Here is a 13,463-nt window from a genome sequence, read left to right as displayed (position 1 = left end):
GGAGACATGCTTTTATGGAAACTGAAGCACCATGGTTAGAATGCTTATGTCCAGCCTCCCACCCCATGAACTTTGTATGTTGAAATCCTTACCCATGAGGTGAGAGTATGAAGAGGTGGAATGACATAATTTATATATGCAAACTACAAATGTGAACTCATAGGAAGACAGAGTAAAACAATAATGACCAGAGGCTTGGGTGGCAGGTGTTTAGAATGGGGAATAGTTAGTTAAATGATATTAAATTTCAGATACACAGTATGAATAAATTTAGAGATCTACTTCTGATAATCAATATAATACATATTATATTTTTAAAATACCTTAAGAGTAAATACCAAATGTATCGCTATAAAAATATATTAAGTACATAAGCTTATGGTATATTAATAGCTGTATTTATTTATTTTTAATTTTTTAATTTGTTCTGTTTAGATATATGTAACAGTAGAGTATATTTTGACATAATAAGCATACATGGAATATAACTTGTTCTAACTAGGATCCCATTCTTGTGGTTGTACAAGAAGTAGAGTTTCACTAATATTATATTCATTTATGAGCATAGGAAAGTCTGATTCATTCTTCTGTCTTTCCTTTTCCCATTCCCCCACCTTCCCTTCATCCTCCTTTGTCTAATCCAATGAACATATATTCTTCCCTTATATTCTTAAACACCCTTTTTGTGTTAGCATTCACATATCAGAGAAAATATTTGGCCTTGTGTTTTTTGAGACAGGCTTATTTCACTTAGCAAAATCGTCTCCAGTCCCATCCATTTACTGGCAAAGGCCATAGTTTTATTTTTCTTTATGGCCGAGTAATATTCCATTGTGTATATATACAACATTTTCTTTATCCATTTTCTTTATACCCTGTAGAAGACTACCTAGGTTGGTACCAAAGCTTGACTATGGTGAACTCCTATAAACATTGATAAGGCTGTGTTACTGTAGTATGCTGATTTGAAGTCCATTGGTTATCAACCAAGGAGTGGGAAAACTGGGTCAAATGATGGTTTTATTCCAAGTTCACTGAGGAATCTCCATACTGCTTTCAAGAGTAGTTGTACAAATTTGCAACCCCACCAGCAATGTTGGAGTGTACCTTTTCCCCACACGCTTGCCAACATTTATTGTTATTGTTTTCTTGATAGTTGCCATTCTGACTGGAGTGAGATGGAATCTCAGTGCAGTTTTAATTTGCATTTCTCTAATTGCTGGTGATGTTGAACATTTCTTCTTTTGTTGACCAATCATATGTCTTCTTCTCTGAAGTGCCTGTTCAGTTCCTTAGCTCATTATTGATTGGGTTATTACTTTTTTCAGTGTTAAGTTTTTTGAGTTCTTTGTATATTAATGATTTATAGATTAATGCTCTATTTGAGGTACAGGTGGTAAATATGTTCTTCTGTTCTGTAGGCTCTCTGTTCATGTTCTTGATTGCTTCTTTTTTTCAGAAGAAGCTTTTTAGTTGAAAACCATTCCAGTTATTGGTTCTTTATTTTACTTCTTGTGCTTTCAGAGTCTTGTTGAGGAAGTTGGTTCCTGTGCCAACATAAAGGAGAATTGGGTCCAATTAGCTTGATAAAATTATTCCTTCTTGTTCACATACACCAAAACACCATATTCTATGTACCCCATGAGTGGATATAATTATGACTATCAATTAACATATTAACAACAAAGAAAAAGAGAGAAAACTCAATACTAAATAGTGGAACTTACTGCCAACTTAAGAAAGTTAAAAGAAAATATATTGAAAAATTGTGTGCTAAAAAACTACATAGCTTAGATATTATGGACAAATTAATATACAGTCCATAAAAACTGACTCAAGAAAAAATAGACAATTTGATCACATCTATAACAAGTAAATAATTTTCCAATAACAATGCTTCAATTTAGAATTTTTAAATGTAATTATGATGGTACAAAAGCAATATGCATTCAGTATGAACTTCATATATTAAGTTGAAATATTTTTAGGTTAGTGATTATAATCTTTGCTACTCTCTCATGATGATGGGCAATGGCAATGAGTCATAGCTCCCAGTTAACCAGGAGACCACAAGGGTAAACAACAGCTCTCTACAGTGTACTGTGTGCTGAACTACGATGCTTAGAGGATAGATGTATTAAGTGCATTTTTAAAACATTTTGATTTGTTATATATGACAATAGAATGCATTATAATTCATATTACACACATAGAGCACAATTTTTCATATCTCAGGTTGTACACAAAGTAGAGTCACATCCATAAGATATTTGTAACTTCTGATGGATTTATTGGACATAACCAATTATAAATTGAGGAACACCTATTATATTAAAATAGCAATTAAAGATATTCTCACAGAGCTGGATGTGGTGGTGCCTGCCTGTATTCTCAACTCTGCAGGAGGTTGAGCCAAGAGGATTTTAATTCTGAGGTCAGCCTCATCAACATAGCAAGACTCTGTCTCAAAATAAATAATAAAAATGGGCTGGGGGTGTACCTCAGTGGTAGGGCTCTCTTGAAAACACACATTCAGAAAATCAGAGACCCAAATGGCCTCATGGTGCAGTCTACAAAATACTTAAAGGAGAATTTATAGCACAAGCAATGATCAATATAAAAACTGAAGTTAAGAAATTTGATTTTATTTTCCAATCACATCAAGGACATAATCTAGTTAGGAATAAGGTTAAAAGGAGAAGTGCAAGCCTTGTAAACTGAAAATTACAAAACATTGTTGAAAACTATGAAATACACAAATACAAAGCTATCCAATATTCTTAGATCAAAGAACTTGCTGTTGTTAAATAGCAATACTACATAAACCAATGTATACATTCAACACAATCTTTAAAAAAAACAGGACCAACTGTTTTATTTTTTTGAAAATTTGATAAACTGATCCTAAAATTCATACAGAAATTTAGAGGAGCCAGAAAAATAGAAATCAAAACTTAACCAAGAACAATAAAGCTAGAGGACTATTATATCTCAGTTTCAAAAGTCACTACAAACCTACAGTAAGTACCAAGAGAGTATACTATTAGCATAAAAATAGACACATATAACAATGGAATCAGTTGAGTCCAGAAATCGTGTTTTAACTTTATGGTAAATTGATTTTAGACAAGGCTGCCAGGACAAGTCAATGGTGGAAAGAACAAATGGTACTTGAACAACTGCACAATAAATATAAATACATTCTAATAATGAAGGTGGTGGACTCCTAACTCACACCATATATAAGTATTAGCTCAAAATGGATCAAGGACCTAAAAACTACTAAACTCTTTTAAGAAAACTTAAGAATTAATCTTCATTGACTACTGATTAAGCCATGATTTCTTAGACATGGCCTAAAAGTGACAAAAGGAAGATTGAATGATTTGGATTTTATAAAAATGTAAATATTTTGAATATCAGAGAACACAAACAAGAAGGAAAAATGGGTGGTGTGAAGCCAGAGGAGGAGAAAAATGTATTTCTACATTATCTTCTTAAATATTTCATGTATTTTGTAAATTTATGTAAAAAAAAAACCTTTAGACAACAGAGTTTAAGTAAATGAATAAAGTTTTTTACTGAAAAAGATCAAAGGCTTTGACTTTAACTTGTACATTATGAATGTGAACAAACAACATTGAATTAAGAAATATTAATAGTGAATTTCTATGTAAGAAAGTCTAAATAAAAAAGATTGACAATAAACTGATTTAAAGTTCTTAAAAATAATCAACCCAAATTTGTAAAATTATAATTTCTCCCTTTATGCATTCTCTACAAGTACATAACTATTTTTAAAGTAACTTAATATAGTCACCCCAATAAGTTGATGGGGCTGGGGTTGTGGCTCAGTGGTAGAGTGCTTGCCTACCACAGGCAAGGCGCTGAGTTCAATCCTCAGCACCACATAAAAACAAATAAATAAAGGTATTAAAAAATAAGTTGAACACACAAAAAGTAAAAAATGCATTCACCTAACCTATCAATAGCATAGCTTACGCTGTATTGAAAGCATTTCCTATCATGTGGTTTATGGAGAACTTGCTAGCTGCCACTGTGGAACATCTGAAGAGAGTATTATAGGGCATTTCACTAGCCTGGGGAAGACCAAATTAAAAACTTATGGAACAATTTCTGCTGAGTGCCTGTAACTTTTTCACCGTTGGTTAAAAATGTAGCAGGTACAGTGTGTAGTCAGGTATCATCTCTATTGGTATGAGTGTGGTGGATTCTTAATTTGTTCTTTTTTAGCCCCTCTAACTAGCTTGGATGAGGGGATGAGTTTTAAAAAGTTGTAGTGTCTGCAGTTTGTCTTAACAATTATCCTCTGACTAGACACCCTGAGCCAGGATGATTTAATTATCAGTGTCTCCTTAGGAAGATATATTCCCAGAAGGAACTCAGCATCTTGCAAAGGGCATTGTGAACAACTTGTTTCATTCTTGTCTCTACAACTCCACGCTTTTCCTGTCTCCTACAGGAATTCTACCTTTCCTTTTGTTTCATTTTTCCTAAGAAACTTTTCATTCACTCCTATGATTAAATTCAAATGTATATTCTTTCGTTTTCCATACTCATCAGTTTTAGCCTCAGTTAAGTTCTGCATTCACATCTGTGAATGGCTGATCTGTTTCTCCTCTTGGAAGTCCTGCAGGCATGCTGTGAAAAAACAAGAACAAGCCAACTTCTCTTCTTGCTCTTCACATAGGTCTTTTTCTATGAGATAGCTTAATGGTACTATTTTCCTTGTGAAAATCTTCACAATTAAAAATTATTTTAACTATTCCTCTTTCTTTAAATTAATTGAGTTGTCCTATATGATTTCAACTTTCATTTTCAAATCTGTTTTCCTTCTCAGTGTTTAGTTCAGTCCTCCATTCATTTCTTCTTATATGGATTACCTTAACAGACTCCCAATTTGTCTGTTCTTTCTAATTCTTGCCAGAAAAATTGCCCAATGAGTCATTGTGTTATTAATACGTTTTCTGACTCTGAATGAAATATGATCATTATAGAAGGATGGAAAATATTTTAAAGCACAAATAAGGAAAAAGGAATCTCCCTTAATAATCTTAACTTCAGATAGCCATGATTATCATTTTGACACATTTTTCTCTGGTTTTAATTATATGTATTTTTCCAAGTAAAATCTTATGTCATTTTGGTCCCTAGGTCATATTCAACATTCCAGAAGCTTTCCTTGATTCCCTGATATACTCATAATATATAACTATATATTTAATAACTGTTTATGTATACTAACATACATATTTATATACTTTTCATAATGGATATGTCAGAATTTACTTGATAATTCTTTTTAAAGGGTTTTTGGTTTTTCCCTATAATAAATACTGTGGCCCTAAATACATTCTTGTCTGTAGTAATTTTTATCTTTACTTGGGATTATTTATGACAATTTCTAAAGATAAAAGCAATGAATCAAAGGATGTGAATATTTTTATGTCTCTTGTTACATGTTGAAAAATTATCAGAAATGTTTCATTCTAGCGCTACATAAGAATGCTAATATTGCCTCATTTTAAATATTAAATCAATGATAATAGAGATATTGAAAATCATACTTTTTAAAAAAATAAACATTGTTTTATTCTTACTAATATAAACTGTTTGGCAATTGGTTATTTGATACATATTTCCAATACAGAATAGCTCTTCTAAGTATGTCCTAAACTGCTTTTGATTTTTTTCTTTTTAGGTACTGGAGATTTAACCCAAGGGAACTTTACCACTGAGCCACATTCCCAGCCATTTTTTTTTTTTTTTTTTGAGACAGCGTCTCACTAAGTTGCTTAGAGCCTCGCTAGGTTGCCTGAGCTGGTCTTGAACTTGTGATTCTTCTGTCTCAGCCTCCCAAGTCATTGAGATTTTAGGTGTGTGCCACAGCACCTGGCTTAACTTAATTTGATTCTTTTCTTTCTTTCTTTCTTTCTTTCTTTTTTAGATATTTTTAGTTGTAGATGGACACAATACCTTTATTTTATTTATTTATTTTATGTGGCGCTGAGGATTGAACCCAGTGCCTTACATGTGCTAGGCGAGCACTCTATCACTGAGCCAAAACCCCAGCCCCTTTAATTTGATTCTTTAAAATGCTTTTCCCTATGCTATTCTTCTAACAAATGGGGTTATTCACTATTCCTTGTCATTTCCCATGCTTGATTGGAGACTGTCATGGAGTTCCATGTTACTTGCTTTTGTATCTTGCTCATGCTATTTCCTATATTATAAATGTTTCCCCCCACATCTGTCAGTCAAAATTTATCTACATTTCAACATCCATCATAAATATCACCTTTTTCATACTATCATCTCAGATCCTCTCCATCAGATAGAATTTATTTCTTCTCTGGAACTTCACATTATTTTTGTACTTATTTAGGGATCTTTACTTGTGATACCTTGTGTTACAACAGTAATTTTTTAAAATTTGGGAGCAGGAAATATCAGGATTGACAGATCATTCCAAAAGAAGGTCTGTGCTCAAAATAAATGAAATTAATTTCTTTACTTCCCTTCTTGTTCACTTTATGATAATATGTATATATTTGGTTTTCCAATTTCAAAGTGAATATCCAGTCTTATTTGTATATTATCTTCCACAAGTTATAAAAATATTCTAAGAGAGGTTGTTAGACTTGTGCCTTCTGGCCCCATAAGGGAAAATGAATAGACCCTAAGAGTGATCATCCCATTTGAAAAGATACCAGAGTCTATGAGTTAACTTATCTAAATTAAAATTTTTTATAACTTTCTGACATTTTCCTTAGCTTCCACCTAATGTTATGAGAAGAAAATAGGCCATGAAAGAGTTTTTATCTTATTTCTCAATATACAGAATTCTTAGTTAATTTTTTTTCTCTCCAAATATTTTATAAGCTTCTTTAGAAAGAAATGAAATACAGTTTCATAATGAAGCTTTCATACATTCAACAAGTGTTTGCTCAATGACTTAAATAGGCCAAGCTATGCACTAGGGGCTAGAAATACTGAGAACAGAGCTCCTTCTCTTCAGAGGTTTGTTTCTATTGACAGAGACTGACAATGCTGAGTGCAGAAATTCTCTGAGATTCCCAGAGAAGGGGCATCAATTATGCTGCACAGAAGAGGCTGGAGGTCAAGAAAGGCCTTCCTATTGGATAGATAACACTTAAACTCGATTTTAGAGGCCAAGGAGTAATTAGCCAGCTGACAATATGACCTTATTCATCTATAGCTCTTTTAAACATTTAAGTCCCTCCAGAACGGTTGATTTTTAGTTAAAGGTCTGTGTAAGAGAGTGGGAGACAGTAAGTAATTTGCAAATGTTTGCTTTAGTTTAACTTTGTGTTTGGCCTTTAGCCTTCTGAAAAGTTACTACCAAAATGATTAATTAGACTTTTCCTTATTAGTATTTTAATTTCTTTTGAATGCTTATTTACACACTTTTATTAAATGTGTTTAAGATATTTAAAAACATGAAGTTTTCCTAAGAGATTTTTTTTGAGTCCTTATAAAAATAATTCTTTGGACTTTTCATGTAATAGAGATTAACTATATACATATTTTATTAAAATTTATTATGAATCTGCTTAATTTTTATGAATTACTTTTTCAAAGTATTGGAATCAATATTTTAAATTCATATTATTTTCTTATTGCTTAATTTTTCTTGGATACTTTTATTCTTTTTCTTAAAATTTAATGATAGTTTAATGTATTAAGTATTTGAATAAGACGTTTACAATTTGTTTCTTCTAATTGGTCAAAAATGTCAAATATTTATGTTTATCTTGCATTATTAACAAATGTCTTTTCCTCTCAATTCATGAATTTAATATCACTTTGTGATTTTAATATTATAATTGTTCTTTGGGAGCTTAATAGTTTTTTTTATTCCCTAGATAATTTTTTGGTGCTTAAATAACTAGTTTATACATTTTATACCTAGTTGAAAATATTCCTTGAATTCTATCTGATGAACTTATTTTATTTCAGTTTCTACTATACTTTATACTTTTCTCTAGATTTATGACTGCGTTAATGATTTTGTTTCGCCTTTTGTTTCAATGAGGATTATTTTCTTCTGTTTTTCTCATGTATTTGTAGAAATCACCTCAAATTTCAGCTCAATCTGCATATGTGTCTGAAGGTTCTTTTAAATTTTTATTTTTTTCAAATTTCTTTTATTGAATAAAAAAAACCAGGTACACTAATTTAAAGAAATAATTGAGGGTCAATTTTGGAACTCTGTTACAAATAGTAGGAACTCTTTCTATCCCCTCTGAGATCATTTATAAGATGTATAAAACTAAACATGCATACACATATTTTTATATACATGTATTCTGCAAAGATACGCTGTACACACACACACATACACATAGTGCTCTGTGTGTGTGTGTGTCCCCCTCAGGGGTTGGAACATAGTTGATAACTTCCAAATGTTAATGTACTTTGTGACTTGTGACAACTTAATCATTCTGTGTCTTGATTTTTTTCATCTAAAACATGGACTAATGATATATAACTGTCGAGATTAATAGAATATTCAGTATTTGAACACCTAGCACAGTACATGGTAAATATTTGATGCTCAGTATATGACATTCTTTGTAGTAAGTTTAGTCTATCTGAGAACCAGGGATGGCTAAGTTTCTGGATTTGGAAATTTGGGAGGAAAAAAAAAAAGATGTTTCTCTTGTAGGCATAGCTGATCAACCCACTTATGATTAAGAGCTAAGAACATTGACCTGGATTTTATGGAGATGGTCTAGGGACAGATATAATAGATATGGTTACAGTTCTAATCAAGCCTTAGAAAATGCTCAATAAGTAACAGTGTCATTTCTGACATGGTCTATTTAAGTTAAAAATATTCTTTTATCAGCAATAAATTATATTACTCAGTTTCTTTCTAGACACATTTTCTTCATAGCACACATATATTGACTTTCATTTTCAGCTTTTTAAAATAACATAAAACTTTGAAATGTACCTTTTTAAGTTAAAATAACTCAAGGGGATATTTGTTTAGGTTATATATCTAGTCTTACTTTTTATCATAATTGAAACTATATCAATCTAAAATATGTACTAAGGAAGAGAGAGAAAGATGCGGTGGGGTGGGAAGTACTATACTATATAGAGTCACAAGGACCAGCAGAGTAATCTGGAGCTGTAGTGTAGGGTATGTTTAAATGCTGGATTCATCACTACTGGCCCTCCAAACTTGGGAAGGATTAATTTTTTTACTGTATTCATTTCCTAATTGTAAAATTGGAACAACCATAATACTTAATTTAAATATTTGCCAAGAGAACCAAAAGAGTTAATACATGTACAAGGTTTAGAACATTTAATATGATCAAAACACAGAAAGGGCTCAAAAAGTATTTGCTATTGTGGCACATATCTGTAATCCCAGCAGCTTAAGAAGTTGAAATAGGAGGATCCCAAGTTCAAATTCAGCCTCAGCAAATATTGAGGTTCTAAGCAACTTATGAGACTCTATCTCAAAATAAAAAATATAAAAAAGTGCTGTGGATGTAGCTCAGTGGTTAAGCATCTCTGCATTCAATCCCTGGTACCAAAAAAAAAAAAAAAAAAAAGTATTTGCTGTCATGGGTGAATACTCCTTTTCTTCCTACATTTTTTCCCCCTACTATGTTAGCATTATTCTATTCTTACTGATATGGCATAGCATCAGGATATTGAACCTGCCCTGCCAACACTTCAGTTTTCCTAGAATTTAATGTTTCTGGTCCTTATCTTTAAGGTAAAATCTGCTTTCAGTGGTGCTCATAAGTGTACCTTAAGTGTATTTTTTTAATGAATTAGACAAATACTGCAAAACCAAATCTCTCAAAAAATATAGAATTTTGCTATCATCAAACATCAAGAAGTTCTCTGCATGCCTCTTACCAATCTCTAGCCCGACCCCCAGGGGCAATTATTTTGTTTTTTTCTCTTTTATGTTTTCACTATAAATTAGTTTTGCACCAAACATTTAGAGCTGTATAATGAAATCAAATAACATGTATCATTCTGTAATGCTCTCTTTCAATCAGAATAATGCTTTTGAGATTAATCAGTAGTTCATTCTTCTTTTATGGCTGAGTAATATTAAATTACATGGTTAGGCTAGACTTGTTGACACACTGTCTCTGTATAGATGGCTTTTGGCTTCTAGGATAAAGCCGCTAGTAAAATTCCCATACAAGCCTTTTTTTGGACATGCATTTTCTTGTCTCGGAGTAAATAAATACCTAAAAACTGAATTTCTGGAACATAGGTTAGATATAGGTTTCCTTTTATAAAAAGCAGACATTCTTACAGAGTACTATAACCATTTTGCTCTCCTTTTTCAACAATACATAAGAATTCCAGTTGATTCACATCCATACCAATATTTGATTTTTTTCAGCTTTAAAAATTGTGTTTATTCCAGTCCCTGTTCCTTGTATTTCCAAATAAATGCACTTATTAAAAATTCTGATTTATGTAAGAATTGGCAATACTTACTTTTTCTTTGTACTCTTTCTTAATTTTTGAAAAAAATTTAGCAAGAAATTGAGCAGAAGTTTATGAAGTTTAAAATAGCTAAAATATCTTATGTAAATACTCATCAATGTTATGCAAACAATTATAGAACTTGTAGTCTAAATTTCAGAGGCAAAATAACTACATTCTAAATATATTAAGGTATTTTCTGATAGCTGTGTTAGAGGATGGAAGACCTAAATCTAGTTATGAAAAAACTAAGGACAAAGATTCCCGTGCAATGCTTGAATAAAATATTTTGTACATCTTGATATTAAAAGTAACTTTTCCAAAGAATATTTTTAATATAATGATGTTTTAGGCAGTATTAACTAATTAATATACAGATTTTGGTGTGAGATACAGCCTTTTATGTCTCCAAGCTTCTTAATTCAAGTTGGTCAAAATGTTTCAAATAGTCATGTCATTAGTAAACCTGGTTATGTATATTAGTTTTGAAATTCAGAATTTATTAATATCCTTTAATAACAACATTGACAACATTTAAAAAATTTTGTGTTCACTAAAAATTCAAAAATAATGAACAGTTTGAATACGTGGAGATAATTTGACTTCACATATAATTCCTGAACTGAAAATTAATCCTAGGAATACATGTTTTTGTTTTTTGACATTACATAATGAATACAACACTGAGGTCCCTTTTCCTGTCTCCTAGAGTTACCCTTGATCCTTTTATAGAACATTACTTTGAAAAAGAAAATTATATATACCATTTTAAAGGATACTACCTTAATATTAAAAATATTTTTTCTAAAAAGATTTCTTTTTTTAAGAGAGAGAATTTTTTAATATTTATTTTTCAGTTTTCAGTGGATACAACATCTTTATTTTATTTTTTTAATATGGTGCTGAGGATTGAACCTAGTGCCCCGCACATGCCAGGTGAGCACATTACCGCTTGTGCCACATCCCCAGCCCCTAAAAATATTTCTTAAAATTGCAAATACAGCATTATTTTTGTACATGATAGAGTTAGCAGCTTCCAGAATAGCTTCATTTGATTTTTTTTGGTAAATATAATGTAAGGGATGATGAGATATTTTCTGATCTAAATATTTTCCCATGATTCTCAGATTTTTTTCCCTCAAATTAGTTTAACTCCCTAATGACCTCCTGAATATTAAATATTTTACGATGTAAATGTGAACATAAATACAGTATAAGCAAGTTATTTTGCAAAATTCCCTATTGCTGGGTAAAGATCTAGCAGAAAAGAAAGATTTTCTTGAGTGTATCAGAGGAGTTGTATTTATCTCCAAAGTGAACACATTTTCTTGGGGCATGATACTTAGAGTGTGCAGTTTTCAATTTAACATTTGTGTCCTAATTATTACATATATATTAGGTACTGCTGTTCAACTGAGATAACTGCTATTCAAATGAAGGTAGAGATTACTGTGAAATTGGTTTCAACACATGATATAGATTGTCAGCCTAATGTAGAAATCCACACATAATCATCCCATATATCTGTTATCATCTTTAGTTTATTTAAGCATAGATTTTCAAACCAAATAGCATTGCAGTTTGGTGGTGGATTTTTGAAAATAATCTTATCTATATCCATGACTTCTACAAAATGCCATTCTTTATATATAGTTATCAAAATTGATGTGTCACATGGGGTAATATTCTCTGTGACAATGTAACTATACATGTTAGTAACAGATGGGCCAATTATGCTTAGAGTTAACCAAAATACCAACAATATCCACATGAAAATTGTGTTCAGCCCTGAGTAATAGAGAACTAATGAACAATAGTTTAAGCCAATTTTGGGTTTTATTTATGTCATATCACAAGAAGTCACCAGATAAACACACAAAAAAACATCAGAGTCAGAACTCTAATATCCACCTCACATTTTCATTTTAGTGACAATGTGTCTGTCCTAGTCTCAACATCATTCTTCATTCTAGGTATCATGTACATATGTGTGTGTGTGTGTGTGTGTGTTGTTGTTGTTGTTGTTGTTGTTGTTGTTGTTGTGCAAGTTTGGGAAACAAAAATTCTCCCAATAGTTTATTAATCAGAATTATACTGCATGGCCACAAATTTAAGAGTGTCTGGGAAATGGAATTTTTATCATGGCAAATGCAACGTTGAATAAAATGATGGTTAGTAAAGGAAAAGGATAAAATTCACATTGGGAAGGCAAATGGAAGTCCTTGAAATAAGATTGTTTATACAATGCATCTATTCCCACAATTTTTAATCTATGCTGGGAAATATCAGTTAACTCTACACTGAAACAATATAAAATGTACTTATTAGAATATACCTTTCTGTTAACAGGCCCCCCAACACTGTTCTCAGTCAAAACCATTACTTGTCTAACAAAATTTATACTCATTGATCTTTACAGATGCCTGCTACCATTTGATGCTCAAATAGCTCACCTAATAGCCATTAAAAAACAAATTTTCTGCAGTGCCCTCACCACACAGATTAAATGTTTAGTGAACAATATTGTGCTACCCAGAATGGGTCCATTTGAACCTCAGACATCCAAGCAAAACCAAACTTTGCTTTAAAGAAGACTGAAGAAATCATGGTGATAAAGAACCCCACTAATAAACACTGAGGTCAGATGATGATAATAATTTGAAAAAAAAAAAAAGCAGAGAACACAGGCAACTGAGAACGTTTAGGGATACAAATACACATGATTGCCCCTGAAAATCAATTTGTGAAGTTTCTGTTTATTGTAAGATGATGAGCAAAGTGTAATAAAGAATCTTGTAGCACTTGAATGACTTGTTCCAGTTCTATAAAGAAATGTAAAGAGTTGAGAACTGGATAAAGAGACCATTCATTTACTATGCCCTGCTTTTTCAAAAGTAGAAGCTCCATAGGAGCTGGAACTGATCTAAATAGCTCATAAGGAAATACAT

General features: G+C 31.6%; 1 protein-coding gene across 1 annotated transcript in view; it reads left to right on the top strand.

Moving 5' to 3' along the window:
* Window positions 1-13,463, top strand: part of Cnbd1 (cyclic nucleotide binding domain containing 1) — a 315,836-nt gene that overhangs the window by 209,035 nt on the left and 93,338 nt on the right. The gene's annotated exons all lie outside the window — the stretch shown is intronic.

This window comes from Ictidomys tridecemlineatus, chromosome 7 (genome assembly GCF_052094955.1).
Source record: "Ictidomys tridecemlineatus isolate mIctTri1 chromosome 7, mIctTri1.hap1, whole genome shotgun sequence".
NCBI lineage: Eukaryota > Metazoa > Chordata > Mammalia > Rodentia > Sciuridae > Ictidomys > Ictidomys tridecemlineatus.
Note: the sequence above shows the minus strand (reverse complement) of the source record. Positions and strands in the feature narration are given on the sequence as shown.